Below are 7,878 nucleotides of genomic sequence, written 5' to 3'. Positions count from 1 at the left end.
ACTTGTAATTTTAAAATGAATCCATAGAATGTTATTTGGCTTAGCTTGGAAACCTGGGCTTTATCACTCTGCTCTGAACCATTTTAGCACTGCACACATCCTGCTGGAGGCTTCCTCCCTGATTAGATAAATGGACTATCCAATTTTTGTTGTCCTTGTTGTTATTTTCCCAATATTGTCATGGTGATGAAGCCACATGTTTGTCTCCATTTGAGGGTACACCAGTTGTTGCTGTGGAAATGAAGCTCTAATGCCATGTTGAGGAACCGGTAAACATGAAGCACACTGAATTAGAAAGAGGGACAATTACTGGGGATGCCATCTTGCAGTCCTCAAGTCTGCCACAGTATTAAACATTATATCACCATAATGTTTGATAGTACAGTGAACAATAATGAATGTAAAACCTTGGCTATGTGATTGCTAAGGCCAAGTGTGATTCCTGTGTTTCCCTTTAATTAGACAGATAAAGGACTGAAATGTCTGAAGAGTCTCTCTTTTTTTGTACAAGGCTGAAGAAACTGGATAAAAGTTTTGGTTTTGGTGTGCAAAGAGTAAATCTGAACTTGCTCAATAAAAGTACTTTTTATGCATTCAACAGCACCCAGGAGCTAATTGCTAATGAGCAGATATTTTTTTCTTATGGCACATACATAAATAAATAAATAATTAAAGAAAACACTGCTCCCCCCCAACACACACACACACCCACACAGAAGGATTAGCACATGAATAATTCAGTGTCAGTGTTTAACTGTGTAAAGGTAAGCAGGTAATTAGAAGCTTTGCTGATGCAGAATCACAGGGCAAAATTAAACCCAAGACAACTGAACGTCCACCGGGGAAAAACATGAACAGTGACCCGAGGAAAAGTACACAGCCTAACAGAATCAGGGTGAACCCAAAAATTCCATAGTGGTCAAAGAGGTGAAAGAATGAACATGGCGTACTCTCTTTTTTTGAAAAATAGTTTGATGTTTATTGAGAATGCTAATTACGTCACACTGATTAGTTCTGGTACTCAGGAATGTCACGTTCTTTGAAGGGCATGCCAGCTCAATACCTTGAGTAATTGGTGCTTCATTAATGTAGCATGAAGTGTCCAGACCACTTGTGATGAGATGAAAATATGAATCCCTATATTAACATGTACTCACAGGGTTGCCTATGAAAAGCTTGCAAAATTATCAGTGATTCATCTGAGAAAAGAAGCAACAGCAATATTATAATAGCATTTTTTTTTTTTTTATACTTAAAGTAGAATAATAAGAAAATCACACCCTTTCACCCCCACCCCTTCAAAAACCAAACAAACAATAATTCAATTTGATTGTTCAATTTTACATTTAGGGGTTGAAAAACCTACGCCATGGTAAGTTATTTTTCAATTGCACGCAACAGCATTAATATTCTCCCACTGCTACAGCTGTATGGATTCTCAAGTCATTACTGCAACTACATTTAATATATTTCTCATTGAATAACAAGACTGAGGAATGGCTTGATGCAAACTGCTCTGGGCCAGCACATGGACAGGGCTTTCTTCTATATAGGTATCAATTAGTCAACCTACACAAGAAAAAATGTTGTTTATTAAGAAACTAAATAAATAATGTACCTTGTATCTGCACCAAAAACTACCCTTGGTGGAGCAAATGTGTTAACATTGTAGTAAAGTGCAGGACAGTAATAATTTAAGTGTATTAATTTGGATTAATGTAAGTTCACAATCACAGAACATCAGCTGTTTTGATTATTCCATTTTTTATTATTATTTAATTTTTTTAGAGTCATTTATACAAATGTATTATATACAGTGGTGGAAATAAGTGGTCTGCAGGAGCACATGAAAGACCAAAATGAATTTGGTTTAAATTTACCATGTTTAAATTTTGTTAAAATACTGTTTAAAGTAGAATACAATATAGATGACATATCAAATGTTTAAACTGAGAAATTTTATCATTTTAAGGGAAAAATAAGTTGATTTAAAATTTCATGGTATCAACACATCTCGAAAAAGTTGGGAAAAGGCCATGTTTACCACTGTGGGCATCCCCTCTTCTTTTTATAACAGTCTTTAAACGTTTGGGGACTGAGGAGACAAGTTGCTCAAGTTTAAGAATAGGAATTTTGTCCCATTCTTGTCTAATACAGGTTTCTAGTTGCTCAACTGTCTTAGGTCTTCTTTACCGCATCTTCCTCTTATGATGCGCCAAATGTTTTCTATGGGTGAAAGATCTGGACTGCAGCCTGGCCATTTCAATATCCGGATCCTCCTTCTACACAGCCATAATGTTGTAATTGATGCAGTATGTGGTCTGGCATTGGCATGTTGGAAAATGCAAGGTCTTCATTGAAAGATACAACATCTGGATGGGAGTGAAAGTGACATTCAGCCAAGTATGGTGACCCATACTCAGAATTCGTGCTCTGCATTTAACCCATCCAAAGTGCACGCACACAGAGCAGTGAACACACACATACTGTTGAACATACACCTGGAGCAGAAGCGTTTTTTTCAAAATTGGTGATTTTCGTTTTTTTGCCGAAACTGTTAGTTGATATCACAAAGAAGCCTCTCCGTGTTTGAGATAGCAGTATTGGTATATTTAAAAGCGTACATTTTGAGGTTGAAATCAGCTAGTTTGTTGGAGATTCTAGCATGCAGTAGGGGTGTTTCATTGTCTGTCTGTATTTCCATACTGGATAAGCTGGCTTTTGTTTCTTTTTTTATTGTCCCCGCCCTCCGTGGGAAGCGTGGCTACTTAGTATGCACTTAGTATGCAGCGCTCTGGCCGGCTCTAGCGAACAATCGCTCACTGATTCTGAAGACGATCTGAGCGAAGATGAAAGCGGCATAATAAGACTGTATAATATCCCTAATCTACAACTGAGCGAAGATGACGACGAGGAAGAATGTATTGGACTGGCGTCAGACGAGTTGGACCGTAAGATATCAGAGGCTATATCGATAGTAACATTTGATGGGGATAAAGACAGAGAAATGGGGAAAATCCGTAACATTTAGAGGCAAACACACAGTGCAAACTACGGAACTGCACGAATAGTTTTCTGTTTCTTATGGGGTGAGTTTCCATAAACATCAAAGTTTGTCATTTTGTGTTCATTCTAAGAACACACGTTAGCTCATGTTTAGTCCATGTTTAGACCTTCCCATATCTACCTATTGTTATTAGCTAGCTCATCGGTTATCACAGAATCCTGTTAAAAAGTCCTAATGCTACACAATGCAATCATTTTTATAAAAGTAAAAAAAGATACATTACTGACATTTATAATGCACATTCTCCTTTAATATTAATAGTATGCGGTCCGATTTTTCCCGTTGTTTCTGTCGTTGCTATGCAGGGTGTATAGCTTATCTAAATGAGATGTAAATGAGCCCCATTGTCACTCGCAGCAGTGAGAACTGCAAATCTTCAGAGGCTATTTCTGCTGTTTGAGTTTTTTTGAGTGCCTACCTTCAAATGGCCACAACTTCTCCAAATATTATCAGATTTCCATGTGTTACACATCGTTGGAAAGCTTGTAGACTATACTTTCAGAATCTGTGAATAACTCAAAATGCCCCAGAACCGACTTGTGTCCCTACTTTCCGTGATTGGTCACATTTATGCTGCGGTGCCCGGGGAGCAGTTGGGGGTTCGATGCCTTAATCAAAGGGCACCTAAGTCATGGTATTGTCAGCCTGAGATTCGAACCCACAATCCTAGGGTTAGGAATAAAACTCTCTAACCACTAGGCCACAACTTCCCCAAGCATATGCTGTTCTAGAACTTGGATATACCTTTCAACATTGATGGTGTCTCCAGATGTGTATGCTGCCCATGCCACATGCACTCATGCAACCCCATGACATTAGAGATGCAGGCTTCTGCAATTAGCGCTGATAACATCTTGGGTTGTCATTGTCCTCTTTAGTCTGGATGACATGGCATCCCATTTTTCCAAAAATAACCAAATTTTGATTAGTCTGACCACAGATCAGTTTTTCACTTTGCCACAGTCCATTTTAAATGAGCCTTGGCCCAGAGAAAACGCCTGCACTTATGGATAGAGTTTTAGTCGGCAACGGTGAATGACACGGTGGATTATATACTCTGTGGATACTCCTGAGCCCGTGTTTTGACTTACAGTAGCATTCCTGTATGTGATGCAGTGCCATCTAAAGGCCCGAAGATTCTCTTAATCTTTGGATGATGTTATGCACTGTAGATGATGATAACTTCAAACTCTTTGCAATTTTTCTCTGAGAAACTCCTTTCTGATATTACTCCACTATTTTTCACTGCAGCATTGGGGCAATTGGTGATCATGTAAGGGAAACAGGTCAATTTAGCTCAAAGGGAATCATTTAAGATTTTAAAGGGAATTTGAACAGAATCACTGTTTCACGGCTGTTCGCGCAGACGCGCCTGTGGTTCAGTGAACGATGCGTTTAACATCATATCTGCGCTGGATACTAATATCCAAACTATAGTGAAAACACTATCAATTAGCACAGTAACAAGATCGGCAGTTTAAGACATTAACTTGTAAGCACAAAACACAAGATACTTCTCTTTTCAATATGAATAAGGCTTTATTAGATAAATCTAAGACATATAAACTAATCTAACACATAAACGCACGCACTCACACATTCACACAAGTTGCAGGAAGATCGAAAGTTAGGAAAAGATGAGTTTAAGAGAATGGAAATATGGAATCCCAAGTTTACAGCAATACGTTAAATTGCATAGACATGAACAACCATCAATCACGTAATTAGCCCTTGCATTGAGTTCCTCAATGTGACTAAAATTATATTAGATACACCAGCACAACAAATATCTGGGGATACGTTGCCTTCGTTTTCTGTGAAAGGGACTCCCGTTGAAAGGGGAAAAAGAAAAGAAATAAAGTTTGACGAGACTAGGTTGTGTTCCTTTTCATCGTGGCATAGTAGCAGCAGGCAGGCCAAAGCACGCAGGAACCGAGCTCAAACAGTGATGACTAAACCGCATGGCTAGAAGCTACAAGCTAGCAGAAGCATAGCTAGAGACTAGAAACAGACATGGCCAATAGCAGCAGCAAGGGACTAAAAGCAGACTAAAAGCAAGGCATGACTGATAGCACAAGCAATGCTAGAGCTAAAAGCACAATTTCATGGGGTCCAAAGTATTTAAACTTCCTTGTTGGCCACCCCTCAAATGTTGCCTTGACCAATCAGATATGGTCTTGGGTCTGGGTATCATAAATCATTTGTTTATCTTACCAAGCATGTGGTTCTTGCCTCACAGGGTCTAATTTTGGACATGATTTCTATAACATGATTATGATATTATATTTTACAAATAAATGATTGTCAGGACAACATCAAGCAAGAAAATTCGATTATATCAATACTAGACATGACTATGTATCCTATAGTTATCAAAAGACATACACAATAAGTGATTATACATGATAGTCAAATGTGTGGGTTACACATAAATGAATATGGAGTTAAGCAATGGAACGATTCATTTATAAGTCTTTTTGAGTTCATTCTGGTCCATATATAATGTATAAAAAGCAGTTTCTTTGCCATTCTCTGGCAAAGGGACTTTTCTGTGGAGACAAAGGTTTAAAGCCCTTCCCCCTTAGGAATTTCAGTCTGGTTCTGCTGGCTGGGGGGAAGTCAATGCAAGTATTTAACTTGATCTCCTGGGTTTACATGTGATGTCCAGCGCTGCATTTCAATCACGAACAATAAATTTGACAATCTCTTCTTCGAATTAAAATTGTCAATAATTGTTCTATTGGTGTTAATGTTGAAAGCTGTTGTGTGAACAAGTTGGTTGGTTGGCTATCTTGCTTGGTTCTTGTGGCACTAGAACTGATTTATGACTTCCTGAGGAGTTCGGCTCTCGTTTCAATGCACACAGCTCTGATAGACTCTTTGATTTGTCTAGTTCGACTCATTTCTGCTACAATCATCTGCCCAAATCTTGACTTCTGAAAGACACTGCCACTCTGAGAGGCTCTTTTTATACCCACTCATGTTGGCAATTGACCTAATAATTTGCAAATTGGTTCTCCAGCTGTTCCTTATATGTAAATGTAACTTTTCCGGCCTCTTATTGCTACCTGTCCTAACTTTTTTGGAAAGTGTGGCTCTCATGAAATCCAAAATGATTTCAAAATGTCTGACTTTCAACATTTGATATGTTATCTATATTCTGTTGTGAATAAAATATAAGTTTATGAGATTTGTAAATTTTTCCATTCCTTTTTTACTCACAATTTGTACAGTGTCCCAACTTTTTTGGAATTGGGTTTGTAAATCAAAAAAAAAAAAAAAAAAAAAAAAAAAACAGAAATTGTTGCTTGTCATTAAATTTGTTTTTCACCTCTTTCTCTCTTTTCCTCTTCCACATTAGAGTGACAGTCTTCACATCTCTAGTCTACTTAGACACCCTGAGACCAACACAGTCCTCACCACACTTCACTAGTGGTACACAATCACTGATACAACACTTAGTTGTTCCATCACATTCCATCACACCAGTCTTTCTTCTCCCCAGCGTGCCAACATGCTGCAGACTGCAGACCCCACTGCCCATGGGGAAGACGTGAACAATTTTTTGACAGACAGCCTCACCCCCAAGACATTTAAACTGTTATTATTTTTAATAATAATCCTAATCCTGAGAAGATTCCTGACACAAGATTCAAGACAGAACAACAACCATGAAAAGCTAGTCAAGATCACCAGCTCCCTAAGCTATGCCTTCACAACCCAGCTGAAACTGAGCGACAATTACATCACCCACCTTCAAGAGGAGCTAACACATGCTCAAAGATGCATAGACAAGCTGGAAGTGAAAGTTCATGATCAACTCAAAGCACCCAGCGAGAGGGAGCAGGAAACAATGGAACAAGTTAAGAAGCGCCAAGCTAGACCAGCAACATGTAACGGCTGCTCAGAAAGACATGGTAAACTGACTCCAGTATGCTGAACAGCTACTAAAGAAAGTCAAGAATTACATCAGGACAAGAATTCTGAAATCAGTGTTTTGGAAGGCCACCTTGAGAGGTACAGAAGTGAAATTGACAATCTGACCCAACAACTAGACCAGTGATCCTCAAATCTGGCTTGCGAGATCCACTTTCCTGCGAAGTTTAGCTCTAACCCTAATCAAACACGCATGAGTTTGCTAATCAGTGTCTTCAGGATCATTAGAAAATCACAGGCAGGTGTGTTTAATTGGAGTCGGAGCTAAACTCTGCAGGAAACTGGATCTCGCGAGCCAGATTTGAGGATCACTGAACTAGACGATACCGATGATGAGCTCTACATGGTCAGAAAATAACTCAAATATGCTTATAAGCAGAAACAAGAGCCAAAAACGGAGAACATCTCTTAGCCTCATCACTGCTGAGCAGAGCAGAGTCCCAGGTCCAAGAACTGGCATATGACGAAAGGAGCTAAGGGCCACAACCAAAAACCTCACCTGCCTTGCCACACAACCCTTTCCTGGCAATGAAAGAAAACCTTCCGTCCAAGCAGACCTTGGGATGACCATCGAAGACCTCAACAAACTGTCTAAAAACATCAGCAGGTTTAACCCAAACTCAAAAGAGGGCCATGACATCCATGACATGACGCCTGCAAAATATCAAATTCATCTGGAAATAAGACAAGAGGCTCCACAAAACTTACTACAAACAACTCTGACAAGCCTACTTTCGTGCACACAACAAACCTGACCTTGAAGAGGATGTGAACTTCAAAAGCCTCTTCCTAAGAAATCTGCACCCTGGAGTCAGCCGCCATCTAGGTGTCATGGCCTGTCCGTACTCCATGACCACCCAAAAGTTGCGTGACCT

Source organism: Carassius gibelio, chromosome A6 (assembly GCF_023724105.1).
Source record: "Carassius gibelio isolate Cgi1373 ecotype wild population from Czech Republic chromosome A6, carGib1.2-hapl.c, whole genome shotgun sequence".
NCBI lineage: Eukaryota > Metazoa > Chordata > Actinopteri > Cypriniformes > Cyprinidae > Carassius > Carassius gibelio.
The sequence above is the reverse complement of the archived record's forward strand: the minus strand, read 5'-3'. Positions refer to the sequence as shown.